This window comes from Protobothrops mucrosquamatus, unplaced genomic scaffold (assembly GCF_001527695.2).
Source record: "Protobothrops mucrosquamatus isolate PMUCROS unplaced genomic scaffold, P.Mucros_1.0 scaffold1243, whole genome shotgun sequence".
In the NCBI taxonomy this organism is placed as follows: Eukaryota; Metazoa; Chordata; class Lepidosauria; order Squamata; family Viperidae; genus Protobothrops; species Protobothrops mucrosquamatus.
In genome coordinates this window covers 19,822-38,810 of record NW_015387450.1, presented here as the reverse complement: position 1 = coordinate 38,810, position 18,989 = coordinate 19,822, and the positions used below count along the sequence as shown (strand labels likewise).

General features: G+C 36.4%; 1 protein-coding gene across 1 annotated transcript in view; it reads right to left on the bottom strand.

Moving 5' to 3' along the window:
• SENP6 (SUMO specific peptidase 6) overlaps positions 1–18,989 on the bottom strand; it is a 57,150-nt gene that overhangs the window by 34,663 nt on the left and 3,498 nt on the right. Inside the window, exons 2-4 of the mRNA XM_015821069.1 lie at positions 15,764–15,827; positions 13,342–13,487; positions 10,943–11,038 (exon numbers count right to left, since the gene is read on the bottom strand). The gene's annotated coding sequence lies outside the window, so the exon portion shown is untranslated. The remainder of the gene's footprint in view (positions 1–10,942; positions 11,039–13,341; positions 13,488–15,763; positions 15,828–18,989) is intronic.

Below are 18,989 nucleotides of genomic sequence, written 5' to 3'. Positions count from 1 at the left end.
CCTGCATCTGCAATTAGTTCACTTAATTTGTTCTCCACAAAAAAGGTTGACTTTCATGGCTTATGACCAAAATTGGGGGCTTAATCATGGTCTTACATCAAGGACTGCCTATAAAACTAAAGGCTATGAAAAAGAAAATTCCTGACAATATTATCTTTGACTTTCAACCACAACATAAATGCTGTTACTGATCAATGGGTTCCATCAGTCAGCTACATAAAATAAGTATGTAGTTGCTGCCACTGCCACTGTCCTGATAAACTGTTTTGTGTGAGGAGAAAAACATATTTTCCCCATACTACAGGGGGGAGGGGGAACAGGAATTCTCATTATACAATTAAGATGAAAGTACCCATAAAATAAGATGATATTGACATTTTTAAGGTATTGATAGACACAAAAAGTTTGCAGTACTGCAATAACTATCTATTCAGAAAAAATTCTGGTTGAGTGAAGTGTACTAAGGTACTTGAAATAGTAAATCTTTTGTTACAATGGATAATGGAGAGAGAGGGAGAGAGAGATTACATCCCAAAAATACAAGGTTTCTTTCGCTATTTATATTTTATTTTCTGACAGTCAGTTTGTCCATAGCCACCTAAGCTATTATGAATTTTAGCTTATAAAACAAATCAGACATTTTATTGTCTAACAATCCCTTCTGTCAGCATGCCAAACATTAAAAAACCAGAAAGCTTCCATTTGACTTGTTCAGTTCCTGATTGAACGAGGTTTTCTAACTTGTTCTAAAGTAGCAAGGAATCAAAAGCTAAGAATAACAAATTTCTGACTTCTCAAGAGAACTGTTTGGAGGACATGCTGAATAAGCCACAATGTAAGTCTTTGTGGTTGGGTTTAGCTATTTCTTCCAGAATAAAAAGCTCAATAGAAATGATCTTACAGAATTGACGCACATGCTGATCTCTATAAAAAAGGCAGAACTCTTAGCAATTTAGCATATTATTGTATGTGAATAAGACTCTCTTTACTAAACTATTACTAGATGCAAAACACATATTTTAGGATAAAACGGAACTGATAGTTGATACTGCATGTTATATTCTTTAGCTATCTTAGATTATATATCCTTTAAAATTAACATGGTCTTCAATGGTTGTTACAGTACAATGGAAAATCTGTTTAACTAAATTAGGCGGAGGAGAAAACTGGTGATAATATGAGAAACCTATTCCCTATTAGTGTAAAATTTTGGGGAGATAATCATGAATACTAAACAAAGAACTAGATGCTCACCGAGAATTACACTTACCACACTTATTTACAGGACAAATATCAATCTTAAAAATAGCCAACTTATTATTTATTTCATTTTAGCAGATAAAATAATAATTGCCCAATAATAGAAAACCTTAGATGGCAGGAACCACTACTCTATTGAATTTTGATGAATTTTATATTTTATCTCAATTGCAATACATTTACTGCAGGCAATACTTTAGATTAGCAGCTCCCAACCTTTTCTATACCCTGCTGCACCCCTAGAATGCTTCTGATATATTCTCACATCCTTTACAAAAGTTCAAAATAACGGCAACGAATTAGGCATATACACTATAATTTTGAAAACCCAAATTTTTGCACCCCCTGGAATATCATCTCGCACCCCTGGTTTGGAACCCTGCTTTAGATGTACGGTGAATAAAACTATGTGTATTTTCTGCCTACTTTTTTTTTAAAAAAAAATCTCGTTTTCTCTAAACATCATGGATTTGTGACTTAGTTACTTGACAATATAATAATAATAATAATAATAATAATAATAATAATAATAATAATAATAATAATAATAATAATAATAATAATAATAATAAAAGTTGGAAGGGACCTTGGAGGTCATCTAGTCCAACCCCCTGCTCAGGCAGGAAACCCTATACCATTTCAGACAAATGGCTGTCCAATCTCTTCTTAAAGACTTCCAGTGTTGGAGCATTCACCACTTCTGGAAGCAGGTTGTTCCATTGGTTAATTGTTCTGTTCTGTCAGGAAGTTTCTCCTTAGTTCTAGGTTGCTTCTCTCCTTGATTAGTTTCCACCCGTTGCTTCTTGTCCTGCCTCCAGGCGCTTTGGAAAATAGCTTGACTCCCTCTTCTTTGTGGCAGCTCCTGAGATATTGGAACACTGCTATCATGTCCCCCCTTGTCCTTCTCTTCATTAAACTAGACATACCCAATTCCAGCAGCCTTTCCTTATATGCTTTAGCCTCCAGTCCCCTAATCATCTTTGTTGCTCTTCTCTGCACTCTTTCTAGCGTCTCAACATCTTTTTTACATCACGGTGACCAAAACTGGATGCAGTATTCCAAGTGTGGCCTTACCAAAGCATTGTAAAGTGGTATTAACATTTCACGTGATCTTGATTCTATCCCTGTTAATGCAGCCTAGCATTGTTGGCCTTTTTGGCAGCTGCAGCACACTGCTGGCTCATATTTAAGTGATTGTCCACTAGGACTCCGAGGTCCCTCTCACAGTTACTACTACTGAGCAAGGTACCCCCTATACTATACCCGTGCATTTGGTTTTTCTTGCCTAAATGTAGAACCTTGCTTTTTTCACCATTGAATTTCATTTTGTTAGATAGTTCCCAGTGTTCAAGTCTGTCCAGATCCTTCTGTATCCTAAGCCTGTCTTCTGGAGTGTTGGCTATTCCTGCCAGCTTGCTGTCATCTGCAAATTTGATGAGTTCCCCATCTATCCCCTCGTCCAGATCGTTGATGAAGATGTTGAAGAGCACTGGGCCCAGAACAGAGCCCTGGGGCACCCCACTACATACTTCCCTCCATGTTGATGTGGTTCCATTGAGGACCACACGCTGAGTAATCACAATTTGATAAATACATAAAAAATAAACAAGTGACTATTTAAAAAAAAAAATCTGTTCACTTAAAGCAGTTCATCGTAAATGACACTTTGCAAATACATTTCATATACTAGACAGTTGTATTTCTAATGAGCGAACCTTCATTTAAAGATGCAACAAATGGAATTCCATTTACATATCCCCCACAAATAATGAGCAAGTCCATTGTATATCTAACTATCAGTTACATTTTGCTTAATTTTAAGCAAATTTTAATTAATTTTAATTTTACAGTACATACAGCAATTCCTGTTATTGTATTAAAGTTTTTATGATGTAAATGATGTAATTTGTTAGGAATTAAAGTAAATATCAATTAAATTTAAAAATGGAAGCGTATATTAAAAATGACACCTGCAAAGGCTCAAGATGCTTCACTTCAGACTAAAGAAGAATACAGTATCTCTGTGGCTAACTGCATGCACATCCAAAAGAGACTTGTCCTCTCCCCACAATTATTGTGACATATTCAATGGCTATAGTAAGTCATAATGCAACGCTTCTAGCCCTTACATGTCAATTGTGTTGCATTTTTTTTCTTACCCTTAATTTCTTTGGTAACTGAGGCAGCTAATAAACTGAAATAACAACAGTAATACAATATATCATGGGCATAAGGAACCTGGCTGCTTTAATTGTTTTATGTTTAATTACAATTTTCTATAATTACTTTTGTCATCTAAAGCAAACAAAAGATAGTGGGTTAAGCTATGGTTGTTAAATTTAACACAGAATGCTTAATCTAAAAATTAATTGCACTTAAGTTAAAAAAGAGAATGAAACTTCCAATCTTATTGCACTGAACTCGAGAAGGATGAAGCATATACTATAGGTTTGAGATCTTTATGGTTCATTTCTAACAGTAAGGAAATATGGAGATGGCCTTCAAGAAGAAATTCAACAACCATTAAAACAAAACACCCATATGGCCCAGAAAGGGAGGAAGGGTACCCCACCTGGATTCTCTTTGGTATAATATGGGGGATAGAGAATCTCTGTCAGGCTTTCGAGATTCTGTTATTACATTCTGCATCAATAAAAGAGAGTTCCAATAGTTCTTGTGGAACTTATTTTACAACCTGGCCTACTCAAAGGGCTAACAAAAAGGTAAAGTTTTCCCCTGTCCAGTCATGTCCCCTGTACTAGGGGACAGTGCTCATCTCCCTTTCTTAGCCAAGAGAGCCAGCGTTGTCAGAAGACATTTTCATGGTCATGTGGCCAGCATGACTCTATGCCAAGGCGCACGAAATGACATGACCTTCCCACCAAAGTGGTACCTATTTATTTACTTGATTTTGCATGCCTTCAAACTGCTAGATGGGCAGGAACTGGGGCATTTAATGGGAGCTCACCCTGTCACGCGGTGCTCGGGTCTGGAAACCAGGCCGCTAGCTTTCCAGCCAAGTTCAGCATCTTTAACCATACCCCCCCCCCACACACACACACAGTGTGTGTGTGCATGAATATGTATGTATGTATGTATGTATGTATGTATGTATGTATAGCTCTACTAAATGTACTAGAATATGAATACATGTTGGCCAGATTTTGTACAAAGGGCTGACACTGTAGTGCAAATAGTGCATGAAAGTAAAATGGGGCCAATATGTATTCTTGTTCATGTTCTAGAAGAGCTATGCTTATTATGAATCCCCATGTCTATTTTGAATGGTCTATTAAAGAGAAGATTGGTTAGGAAGAAGGGCATAATCAATAAAATTTAGCAAAAGAGGAAACACTGATCTAAGATTGAGTTTTATCTGCCCAATTGGCAGAGATATTCTGGTCTGCAGTATGACATGAACTTTGGAAGAGTCTACTTTATCACTATCTGAAAGTATCACTGTAGTTTCTATTAAAATTGTGCTTGTTTTCTTTTCTAGGTATGTTTCTCAAAGTAGTATTATTTCATGACCTTAAATTTATCCATTAGATTTATATCTAACCTTTTCTATGGGTGGTGGTGATATATAAACATAAATGGTGATATATAATTTTGCATAGTATTTCTACTGTAAACCAGTAAAAGCAGATAAAGGAGTCCCTGTGGATTTTATTCTGCTAATCACTGCTGACTATAGGAGGTGGTGCTCATCTCTGTTTCAAGGCCATTGAGCCAGCGCTGTCCGAAGATATTTCCATGGTCATGAGGCTGGCATGACATCCAGAGCAAGGTTGCCTTGTCACCGAAGTGGTATCTATTTATCTACTCGCAATTTCAAACTGCTAGGTTGGCTCTCACAGGCTCAAGGTTGAGTCAGCCTTCCATCCTTCCGAGGTTGGTAAAATGAGGACCCAGATTGGGGGGGGGGGGCAATATGCTGACTTTGTAAACCGCTTACAGAAGTGATATATAAGTCTAAATGCTATTGCATTTAGTGAAGTGATATATAAGTCTAAATGCTATTGCAATTGGGAGGAGTTAGGGCTTAACCTTAATCGCTGAGCCACCCCACTATAAGCCAGTTGTTGTAATAATTTCTGCCTGAGATCATACAGTATTTTTCCAAATGTGTACATTGTTTTTCCCTACAGAAGCTAATTTTATTTCAATATCCATAGCAAATGATAGGATACATTTTCAAACTTGGCCAGCTGTATAGATACTGGTAAGGAGAAAAGACATATATCTAAAATCAAATAAATTGGTTGTGAAATATCCTATCAAAACCAACACATTTAAAACTTTATCCTAAAATCCTTATCATAATTTACATGAAGGAGCTCACAAAAGAGAAAACAAAACATTCCTTTCTGGTAAACTGAAATAAAATTGATAATGTAATTTTAAGAATGTTGTTACTTTTATATTACAGCAAACACATTTTATAATTTGAACCAGACCATGTCACAAAATTAGTAACTTTGTATCAATTCATGCAATAAAATAGAAGTTTTCAGGTATCTGGGAGCTTTAGCAATAACACCATTCTTTTAGGTGAAGAATTAAATAAAATGAATAAGAATTAATCTCTAACCTTTGTTATTGCTGCTGGTAAGATAGAACCACACTATTAATCACTGTAATGAGCTATCAGAAAATTAATAATAAAATTAATAGTCTGATGATATTAAGGAAATAGTATTACCACAAAACATCTCTTCATCCAAAAGCTTAACTAAATAATCGGGACACTTTACCAACAAACTAACTAGCCCCCTTCCTCCCCCCAATATTCTACTGGTGAGATCTTTGTTGACTACAATTACTTGGTTGAATAAACATGATGATGAGAGGCTAATTAAAGATGTTTTGCAGTATGACACATTGTCATTTATTCATTAAAACCGAAAAGGATCTTTAAAAAAGAGAAAATAGATCAAGAAGTCTGGGGGGACATCAACAGACATTTGAAGTTGTGCTCGTACCCCCATATGCCCCACTGCCTACCAAAACACAGGTTGTCCTGACTCAAATGTATATATTGTATGCAGAACTGCTAAGTTTATAATAGTGGTCCCAAGAACCCAATACACTGAACAAACTGGGATATCCTGTAAAGAACATTTATTTCTCTAATTACTGACTACTTATATTAACACATTTTGTTCCCTCCTATCTATTTTATTCCGAAACTGGATTATGCTCTGTATTTTATTTTATTTTATTGATAAAAGTTACAAGATCAATCAATATACTACTATTAAAAATAAAGAAATTTTAAAAATTTATAATTTGTATAATTATTTGTAATTATAAATTACAATAAACTTTTTTATTATTTACTATAATTTTGATTTTTATAATTATAACAAATTAAAAATTTAACAATTTAAAAATGCTTACAAATGATTTTAATCCTTCTCATTCTCTATTTCTATTCTGAAAATCAAAATAGATGCATTAACATGACAACCTAAAGAGAAAAGAAGTCCGAATGCGTTAAATAGTATATAAAAATTATAACTGAATATAATCTGAATAACCAAATCTATTATTGCCATCAGGATTCTGACATCCCCTTTCCAAATCTCTTACAGTTAGTCCTTCGTTAAGCTAGGCAATTGGGACTTGAATTTCCATCACTAAGTGATGTAGTCACAAAATGTTACATCACATGACCACATTGCTTAGCAACAGCAATCTTAGCACTCCCTGTTGCCATTGGTAAGCAAGAATCATGGGTCATTAAGGACTTGCAAGCAGGTGAGGTGTATGCAATGCACAGTAGACTACGGGTGGTTCCTGCTAGGTGGGGGAACGGCTCATGAGCCATGGTGGATGATTCCAAGCCAGTTGCCAGAGCAACTTGTGACTACTGGTTTCCTGACTGACTTTAAGAAACCAGCAAAGAATGTCACATATACCTATCAAATGACTACATGATGCTGCAACCATTGTAAATGTCAGTCAATTGCCAAGTGCCCAGACTGTGATCATGTAACTGCAGGAGTGCTGGGACAGCCAAACCTTTGAGGACCAGTCATAAGGGCCAGTCATTCAGCTCCATCATAACTTGGAACAGCTGCTGAGGGAGTGTTTGTTAAATGAGGTCTCCTTGTTAACTGTAAGCTCTAGAGAAGAAACCATCTAATATTATAAAACTTTGGAAGTCATTTTGTCCTGCTGAAGTAAACTTTTACCAACCATGTAAGCCTTTACATGATTTTGATTCTAAATTATAAGCATCTCCGTCACATTAAAGATTCTTTCTTATTTCCAATGTCATATACCCTTCAGACCATCTCAGTAATTAAATTCACCAAGTTTTGTGTCAAGTTAAAGTCATCATTTACATTTTCCACATCAAGGTAGAATCTAAAGGCAACCTTTATTCAAATTCCTGATATGCTTTGATTAGAAGCAGTAAAATGGGACTAATGAAGTAGTTGTGCATTGGCACACTTGCTTATTCAAAATAAGCCAGAAGCCTGAACGACTTAAAGTTAAGAATAAATGTAACCAGAACTGATTATCTATTGATAATTCTGTCTCATTTACCTATCTCAGGTAAGAAAATCTATTCAGTAGTGCAAGGAAACCAAAATATTTCTACAGCATTCTCATCATCATGTCCATTTCACCTTGTGCTTACCTTTCTTTTAGATCCCGATTGCTTAAAATATGAAAGAGAGAAATATTGTAAGATACAAAGCCTTTCGATATGAGATCTTTAAAATGTGCTTTTAGAAACCTGTATTTTAACAGTTAAATCAAATGCAGAACATTTGTTGTTAAGTAACACTAAACTTACACGTTTAAATAAAGTAATTGAAACCTAAACCACAACCAGATACAGTTATCAGCTGATTGCCTCATTATTTTCAGGTGAATACAGTAATTAAATAAGGACCTGCTTCAATGAGCAAACTTGGGAGTTACCAGCTCTTCCTCCACAAGGAGAATATAGCACTTTAGCTTCCATTCTTTAAAGGTACTCCATGGATCTTAAGGCAGAAGAGCTCTCCCCTAAAATTCTGTTTTATTACAAGAAAAAACTATAATCTGTTCTGTGCCACCAAGTGCAATCTCATCCATTGGAATGGGTCTGCAGTATATAAACAAAACAGATGTAAGGTGCCCATCTTATATAGACAAAACATCTAAAAGTTGCCCATCTATATATCTAGAATTTATTTATTGAAAAAAATGAAGTATTTTAAAGAAACTGCCAACATAAGCCAAACAAGCTAGGATGTGATAGTGATAGTGGAAAACTAAATTTTCCTTGATATGTGTAAGAAAAACTGTGTTGGATCAGAATAAAGGACTCTCCGAAGCTCATTGCAGGACATGAGTATGGTTCTTGGTAATATTAAAAAAAATGCATTATTTTGTAATATTGCCAAATTAAAAACAATGCTGAAAATAAAATGGCCAAACCTAAGAAAAATAACTCCTGTATTAAACACATGTCTAGTAGTGAAATAGCAATCTGCCACAAATCAAAATGCCATCACTGTGTCCCTATTATAAAATAAAAAACTAAGAATGATTGTTTCAGAAACTTTCAAAAGCATACAAATGGAAAACAATTTCAGAACCACATTCTTGAATAAAGCTCTAGGCCATACAAATGTTATAGCTTCAAGTTCACATATAAAGCTGCAAACACCCCCCCCCCCCACACACACACACCCATACAATCTTTAAAGTCAGACTTCAACCAACAAACACAAATACAATTTCCGAGAAGAATTAGAATGAATATAATATAGAGCTGGACAAGTAAAGGCAAAAGGATTAGAAACCACCATCAGACACAATTTTCAAAAGGTCTCAACTAATTTTTGTTGCAAGGAAAAGTTGAAGTACTAAAGTTGTCCAAGATTACTCAACAATTCTAAATTCCACAGGTTAGGAATTCTGAATACTTTAACAACTAAAGCCTTTATAGTACTGTATTGGGTGATACATGAACAGTGAAAGTATTGTAGCAGTGGAAGCTAATGGAAAAAGAAATTTAAATAGTGAGAGTTCTCCCCAAAAAGGAGATACTAAAAGCACAATTGAAAATAATTCAAATGCCAAACTAATGGAGCCAACATGGACACACAAAGAACTTAATGAACAGCTGAATCAAACAAATATAATGGCTATACATAGCTGAAAGAAATATCACTAAGAACAACACAAACAGCACAGAACTATAGAGAGGAAAGCTACAGCTCAGAATGAGTGGAGGCTGGCAAACAAAGCTAAAAATCACACACAAGAAAGCCTTCTTCAGATGCACTCAACATTCAAAAAAGATACAAAAATATACCAGTTGCTCAGTTAAAATGAAAAATGCTAAAGAGGCCAAAGTGAAGGCAGACCCGTTCAACTAGTATTTTGGCTTCATCTTCTGACTAGAGAGTATGTATCCTATTGGGAAACTGTGAAGAACAGGATGAAGGATGGAACTGAACTGAAGTTTGAGATGGATAGAAATATATTCAGGAATACCTGTCTATCTTGAATAAATTTAAATCTTCTAGTTCAAAGGAAATACATTTTAGGAGACTGACTGACGTTGCTGATCACTTTAGGTGAATCCTTATATCTTTAATAAATCCAGAATAATTGGAGGGTGCATATTATCCCTATCTTCAAAACGGAGAATAATTGATCCAAGAAACTACAGATCTGTCTGTCCGACATCAATAACTAAGAAAATTCCCAAAAGACTGTTTTGTATACAGAATTCAGTAATTCATAACCCAGCATGTATGTATCATGAATAAACCTTGCTGGACTAATCTTTACTCATTTTTGGTTAAGTTCCATAGCAGGTTGTAGCAGTACTGTAGACATAATGTACCTTATTTTCAACAAAGCATCTGACAAAGAACCTCCTGGCATTCTCATTAACAAACTGGTTAAAGGGAAGGCCAGTTAGATGAATTCTAAGTGGATACCATGGCTTACTGAACATTGCTGTAGGAATCTTCATCAATGGTACTTCCACAAACTGGAATGTGATGGCAGGTGGTATCACTATACCAAACTGGCACATTTTGTCTAGATAGAAATGACTGAAGGGAAACCTGATATCAGTGTTCAAATATCTGAAAGGCTGACCCAATCCTTTAAGTTCTACATTGCCCCAGAGGACAGGACCATTATAAATGGATCACTATTACAAGGAAGTGGGATCAAACCAGACATTAGAAGAAACTACCCCAAAAGATCAGCTTTCAGCAAGAGGAATAGGCTGCCATATGAAGTGGTTAGTTCCCTTTTGGTAAGGTTTTCAAACAAAAGCTGGATTACCATCTATTATAGGTACTCTATTCCAGAGGTCCCCAACCTTTTGGGCACCAGGGACCGGTTCCGTGGAGAGAGGTTTTTACGTGGACCGGAGGGGGCGTGGTTTCATGTACTGCCTGCATCCCACGGATGGGGTGTTTGCGTGGACCAGTTGCTGGCATGCCGTGGCCCAGTACTAGTCCACTGACTGGGGGTGGGGGAACTCTGTTCTAATCAATCCTGCATTGAGCAGGGATTGGACTAGATGACCTCAAAAATCCTGTCTTGTCTCTGATTCTATGAATAGCACATCATGTTTAGCTACTGAGTACAAATTGCACAGAAGACAAACCCAATAAAGTCAGACTAGTGGCCTATGACTTTTAGAACTTACTTTTGGGCCGCTGTTTTTACTCGCGTTTGTGTGTGAGCACAAAGATGTCTGGCCTGGACTTCTGATTCTGAATAGGATATATTTTCAGCATTTACACTGCAAACATAATAATAAAATAGAAAAAAGTATTATTATTATTCACAACAGGACCAAATGTTCAACTCATTTTAAATAAAGTCTTAAAAGTCATTTTATTCTCCAAATGAATCGGAGCTTCGACCACATTGTCTAATCGTAGCAATTGCTTAAGTGCTTCATTAGTAGCAACTGGCAGCCAGTACAGGAAATAGGAAGGATCCTGATGTTCTACAGCCAGTGTAGCAGGGTGGGAAAAAAATCTTTCCCCAAAAAGTTGCACTTTTTTTTTATTTCTTCTGAACATACACACACACACAAATAATTTGTTTCACAAGTTCCTTCTTAATAACTGAACAACAATTGAAAATTCAGTATTATTAAAGATTTGGGCACTAGGCTCAGAGATTTAAATTCTTACTTACATTATTAAAACTAGTTAATGTAGTTAAATGCAACTTAATGTTTTCTACGGTTAATTTTTAATCAAAGAAATGCTAAGCATTACGTGTACAGAAATTCCTTTGCCCACTTATAAATATTCCTGAACCGTTTTTTCCTTCTTTTTGCTTGTTTTCTTTTTCTTTTAAAACAGTAAATAAAAAATCAAAGGAAAAAAGATAATTCAATCTTGAAACAAATTTATCTGTTTCAAAAAACTAGTTAATAATCTTGGTGATGATGTTCACAGCAAATATGTTAGGAAATATTGCTTAGTAAATGGGCAAAGGAGATTAAAAATGATAAAAACAAAAGAGTTGACAAATAATTACTAGATATAGTTGTGGTTACTAATTATACAAGTTTTACTGAGTATGATTTTATTAATATTATCTTTTCCTTTTGATCATAACTAGAAAGACAAAATTTGCAGATCCTCCCTAAAAGATCTAAAAATCAAACTATTTCAATTCATTTTATTCACCTGAAGAATATATATATAAAATTAACATTGCTTAATTTCACAGTGCAAGGGAAATACTAAAGCTATATTTTTGTTTTAATTTTCAACCAGTAAAGATTTCAAGAGCACAATTTACTTTCTTTTGAGCTGTAGAAAGTAAAGCCATAACATCTGTTAAGATTTTAAACACAATTGGTGAATCTAAGTTATAACAATGATCATCCAAGGAGAATCTACTGATAAGATCAATATAAAGAAGCAGGGATATGCCAAATTTATTAAACCATAAAATTTTGTATTGATCCAGAACATACTGAATTGCTTCCAGAAACCACAGAACTGCTACCAAATTGGCATAATTTGAGAAGACATTTCTGGCATGGTTTACAAGGGAATGCAAAAATTAATATAAAGTTTTAGTTTATTAAATTCAAGAAAAAATAATTATAAATTCATTCATTCGCTAGGTAGCATTTCAAAAACTTCTCCTCTTTCTCCTCCAACCAGGGCACTAGCAAAATTGTGGCTACTCTGGTTGGAGGGGAAAGAGAACAATTATTTGAATGTTTGCTAAAGACAGTTTTTATTTTTATACAAATTGGTATAGGCCAGGGGTAGGCAACCTTGGCTCTTTTATGACTCGTGGACTTCAACTCCCAGAATTCCTGAGCCAGCATGGCTGGCTCAGGAATTCTGGGAGTTGAGGTCCACGAGTCATAAAAGAGCCAAGGTTGCCTACCCCTGGTATAGGCCATGATGCAAAGTTTCAAAAACAATGCTCTAGGATTAAAAGAAAATTGATGCAACAATAGCCTAAGTCAACATTTTCTGAAAAGCAGACATCAAGCCTATAGTATAGTGCATATTCCTTTGTTGGAAAAATGTGGCCCTAACTCTTTATTTAAAAGCACACCACAAGCCATTAGTGTAGCATAATACTATTATTGGAACAGATAGTCTTCAGTAGCTTAGGTCTAATTTTGTCCCTTGCATACTGTGATTTTTCATTGTACAACTCAACATAACAACTGAAGATACTGGCAACAGAAGATATTATCCACAGGCAACCTTTTTCCTAACAATGCAGACGTCATTGGATACACCATAAACTTTAACTGGAAAGGGAATATTTTTCACTCCTTTTGATTGTTCAATAGCACAAATAGTGCACTCCTATCTGTTCATTCTGTTTCTGTAAAGTTCTGTGTAGTTTAGACATTTTTATACATAATTATATATTCCAATATCTATAATAATATTTGGATATTATAATAGATGTGGTTCTTATACTTGCTTAAAATACATCAGCAAAGTGGAAACAGACAGCTGAACAGTGTTAGGAGCACTCTCATAACTAACATTTCCTCCAGAAATACCCCATATATTAAACAATTTTGAGATCATCTGAAAAGCACTACACCATATTTTCTTGCTGTTTCCCGATATGTTAAGTCCAGTTGGCGTGCTTTTTAAAGTTCCAGGAGTGTCACTTTTGTTTCGTCTGCTGTATGTCCTTAAGGCATCACTTCTGGCTCCAAAACCTACTAAGTTACGATGGCAACATGGCTGAAATAAAACAACAAAAACCATCATATTAAAATAGGAAACTATACTTCTGTTAAGCTTTCAAATACTAAAACATTTTCAATCCATTTCATACTGCCTCAAATGTCCCTGCACTGAAAGATCTTGCTCAAATAGCAGGATTAAAATTTTCTGACCCCACTTACAACCTTTCTTATTACAGTTGATAAGTGAATCACTTCAGTTGTTAAGTTAGAAACATGATTAAGTAAATCTGGCTTTCCCTTTAACTTCGCTGGTCAAAAGATTGCAAAAGAGGATCACATGATTCCAGAATACTGCAACCGCCATAAATACGAACCATCAATCAATCAATTAATCAATCAATCAGAATAGAGCTGGAAGGGACTTTGGAGGTCTTCTAGACCAGCCCCCTGCTCAAGCAGAAGATCCTATATCATTTCAGACAAATGGCTGTCCAGTCTCTTCTTAAAAACCTCGAGTGATGAAGCACCCACAATGTCTGAAGGCAAGCTGTTCCACTGGTTAGTTGTCCTCACTGTTAGGAAGTTTCTCCTTAATTCCAGGTTGCTTCTCTCCTTGATTAGCTTCCATCCGTTGTTTCTTGTCTTGCCTTCTGGTGCTTTGGAAAATAAGTTGACCCCCTCCTCCTTGTGGCAGCCTCTCAAATACTGGAACACTGCTATCATGTCCCCTCTAGTCCTTCTTTTCTCTAGACTAGCCATACCCAAATCCTTGCAACCGTTCTTCATATGTTTTAGTCTCCAGGCCTTTAATCATCTTAGTTGCTCTTCTTTGCACTTTTCCCCAAAGTCTCTACATCTTTTTTGTAATGTGGTGACCAAAACTGAATGCAGTATAGTTGCCAAGTGTCTGAATTTTGATCAGATGGGGATGCTACAATGGTCATAAGTGTGAACAATGGTCATGTCACTTTTTTCAGTGTTGTTGTAACTTTGAATAGTCACTAAACAAATGGTTGTAAGTCTAGGACTACCTATATATGAGAAATTAATAAAATGAAATGAAATGAATCCACAAATTTAGTTAATTTTTAGCTTGGTGTGAAAAGTAAAAATAATAACACATAAGCTTCAAAATACATTGAATATATTAACATTAATTTTCATTGAAGTCAAAATAAGCTACATTATGAGCTAGCGCTATGTGTAAACAAATTGTTGTCAAGTGATCTGGCATTTTTGATAAGACAATGAATTACTGATTTCTTGACATTACCTATTCAACACCACAAACATATATACCATTGTAAATAAACAGAATAATTGTTTCTTAATTTCTATAGAAACGTGAGAGTTTAATTACCAGGCTGCTAATAATTCTATATTTTTCATGATACAAACAGTATGCAAAGTAGCAAATATCCTATATAGCAGTGATGGCGAACCTTTTAGAGACCGAGTGCCCAAACTGCAACCCAAACCCACTTATGCATCGTCAGGTGCCGGGTGGGTGTGGCCCATAGGCTGGGTGTGGCCAATTGGGTGGGTGTGGCTGTGGTGGTAAGGGCAGACTGGGTGGGACTAAAAAGTTCAATCAATTCCAACTTTGCAAGATCTTTTTTTCCCCGTGAGAAGTTGAAATTGACTGATTCATTGAACCTTTTTTTTTTTGCACACGGTGGTGGAGGCCTAAAGCGAAAAGATTTTATAAAACCCAGCTGAAGGCCTAGGACTGGGGCGACGGCGCGCGTGCCCAAAGAGAGGGCTCTGAGTGCCGCCTCTGGCACCTGTGCCATAGGTTTGCCACGACTGCTATATAGGTTGTCCCCAACATACAACTATTCTTTAGTAATTGTTCAAAGTTACAACAGCATAAGTTACCATTTTAAAAAGTCACTTACAATGGGTCCTCACGCTTATGACTGTCATAGCACCCCCCCAGTCATGTGATCAAAATGTGGGCACTTGGCAACCGGTATGTGTTTACAATGGTTGCAGCCTCCTTGGGGGGGGGGGGGTTATTTCATGTGACTGCCATTTGCAACCTTGCCAGCCAGCTTCTGACAAGCAAAGTCAATGGGGGAAGCTGGATTCACTTAATCATCGCATGATTCACTTAATGGCAGTGAATTGTTTAACAACCATGGCAAAAAATCATAAAATCATGCACGGCTCACTTAACAACTGTCTTGCTTAATAATGGAAATTCTGGTCATAACTGTGGTTGTAAGTTGAAGACGAGAACAGAATTAGCTTTGATTAAATTGATGTAACATTTCATGTAATAGGGCATTTGTAAAGTGAATAAATGTACATTATATTTTATATGCTCACTTTTCTTTCACCATTGGGACTGCAAGTTCCATCACTTTCATCAAACGTCAGCAAATTGGCTTCACTACATAAGAAGAAAAATATATTTAAACTTTCACCAACTGACTTATAGATTAAGACCACAGAACCGGGTTTCAGCAATCGTTACAAAATGTTCATATTTCAAAGAATATTTTCATTTCATCTAGAATAACAGCACTATTTTATTTAAAGATGAAGTTTACATAGAATTTTATTTCAAAAAGAGGGCTCATAAAATTCAACATTTTAGCATTGCAGATTTCAAAACTGCAATGTAGGTATGATCCCCTCAAATCTCCATTCCTCCTTCCTACCTGTCTGGCAAGTCTAATATTAAATTATTTTGTTGCTATATTAAAGTCTTTCAATAAAACTCAACATTGGGGGGGGGAATCCTCTGCAACAGTTGTTGTCGAAGGGCAGAGAAAGTGTGACTGGCACCAAGACAATATTAGAATTCAGTCTCCTAGTTTCCAGCCCAGTGCCTTTAACACTACACTATATCTCTTTAAAATGATTTAAGCGCAATAAATAAATCAATGCAATCCAAAAACTGAAAACTGCTTTAGAGCAAAACATAAGGAAGCAACAGGGGGGGGGGAGCAGACCCTCCTAGTGATCTGAGAAGAAAGAAATGCGCAACCATATGAAGAACTACCAGGGTAAGGAGAATGCTGAAGTCAGTGTTAGCATTAGGCCGGCATGATGCTGCAAAGGCATAGCCCTGAGATAGCAAATTCAGCTAGGATCCTGAGGAGAAAGCATCCAGGGAGCAAAACAGTTCATATATATATATTATTTCAAAATTTGGATTGCTAACAAAGAATTAAGGGAGAATTGGAATGCCAAACTCAAGATTATATATATATATATAGTTGTTTCTGTGAAGAAACATACCTGTTATATTAAAATTGTAACTGAATTCTACCTTCATATGGTTTGCAAGCATGACCAGAGAAAAGAAGTAGTTAGAAATTATCAGAATGAATCAATAAGGTTTTCAGTAATCTGGTACTGTATAACATTAAGAAAGGGATTTGACCTGTACAGTACTTTAAATAGATTGTCACATTTCCAACTAGCCCAACTCTTGGTGTCACTCTCAAATACAGCATGTCACAATAACTGTGTTTGTGTATATGTGTGTTTTTGCTACAATATCTCATAGCTTTCACTGATAAGATACCAGATAAACTATCATTCGGTGAGTGTTTAAGTGCTATTATTAGTATTACACTTACTTCTATTCTACTAACAAGCAGCTTTGCCCTGGAAAAGTATGAACCCCTGGAGTTCCTACATCACATATTAATATGTATTATTAACAGGCTGCCTCTGAAGAGCATTTAGAGGCTATAACAGATCCAGAATATGGCAATACAGGTAGCGATGGACATGGTCTATTATGCCATGTGATTCCATTGCGCTATGACTTATACTAGTTGCTAGGGGCATATGGGGACAATTCCAGATGCTCATTATTATCTATAAAGGACTTTATGGCATGGGACCTAGTTATATGAGGAACTGTTTATCTCGCATTGTTTGTGCCCGCCCAATAAGATTGGGGAGAATAGGCACACTCTTGGTTCCCTCTGTTAAACAACGTCATTTGTTGACATCCAGGAAACAAGCTTTTTTTGTCTCAGCACCTGCCGTATGTAATATTTCCCCCAGAAATCAGTATGGCTCCCACCTTAATGATGTTTTAAATGTCTCTGAAAATCTAGCTGTTCTCCCAGGCAGACGCAGGGTTGTTGCTGAAGTCCAGCACATTTAGTCTTTGACTTATGACCGGCCACTCAACAACTGTTCAAAGTTACAATGGCCTCAGAAAGGGTGCTTTATGGCCCACAAAGCAATTCTGGCCACAGTAAAATGTCCCCCTCAATGGTCACATGACCTCATTTTAAATGCTTGGCAACCAGTTCACAGTTATGTTTGGTTGAAATGCATCTTGTGATCATGTGACTGCTATCTGCAATCTTGAACTGCACTTGGAGGCCTGCCTGCATTTACAATCACAGGGTCCTGTTCAACTCCCCCCTCAATAAGTCAGGGACTACCTATATTGCAAGGCCTCATGAAGGCCATCCTCAGCCATCAGCTGCCTCAACAAAGGACCAAGCAGTGCTTCTCATCAGCAGCGGAAGAAGATAGCAAAGATCTGTTTGGGCACCAGAGCACAGAGTGGTTTCTGCACCATCCCACCCCCAGCACAGCCAGCAGAGTGCAGCTAAGTCTGCCCTAGGCAGGGGCAGACTCTTATCTGCCCACTGGTCTGTTTGCAAGCTGCAACTTCCTGCTGGCCTCTCCATTGACTTTGCTTGTTGGAAGCTGTCAGGAAGTCATGAGGAGGTTTTCGCTTAATAATTTGCAATCCTGATTTAATGACAGCAATGGGGACAACCAAGATTTCCATTTGTAAGCAATGTGGTCATGTGATGTCTTCCTTCACATGTACAATGCTAAGCAATGGAGATTCCAGTCCCAATTACAGTTGTTAAACAAGGACTACATGTATGGTAGATTTCAAAAGATGCTGTCACTGTGATATTAATGTTGAAACAGTAGATCATAGTTTATTGTGTTGTGAATGCTACATATCGTTCTGCTCCCTAAATATGCAGAGACACACAGAAGCACTAAACATTTCATGACTATTGAGTAGCCTGAGCCTTTAGAGGACTTTGGCAAAGAAAGTCAAGGGCATCTGCAGGGAATGGCAAAAAACATCAAAATGGCAGCCACAATCACGAGAGTAAAAGCCCATCTTTTTTTTTTTTCATGTATTGCACATATAAAAGAGCAGGGCTTCATCACATGGCAATAGCTTTAATCTTGACTTTTTTAATGATTGCATATGCACAAACACAAACACACAATTCATCTGGTTAAGAATTGGTACCTACATACAATTTCCCTGAAGATGCCATTATTTCCTTTTGGTTTCCAGTAACCACATTGTGGCTATGTAATTAATTATACTTACTGCTGGAGTTCACAGTTTAATAATAATAATAATAATAATAATAAATTTAATTTATATGCCGCCCTTCTCCCAACGGGACTCAGGGCGGCGCACAACATATTTAAAACAAAACATAAATACATTCCCCCCCGATAAAACCGAATTAAATCAAATTTTAAAGTTGTGTCTCTGTCAAATTGTTAAAAGATAAACCCCAAATAAAATCCTCCCTAG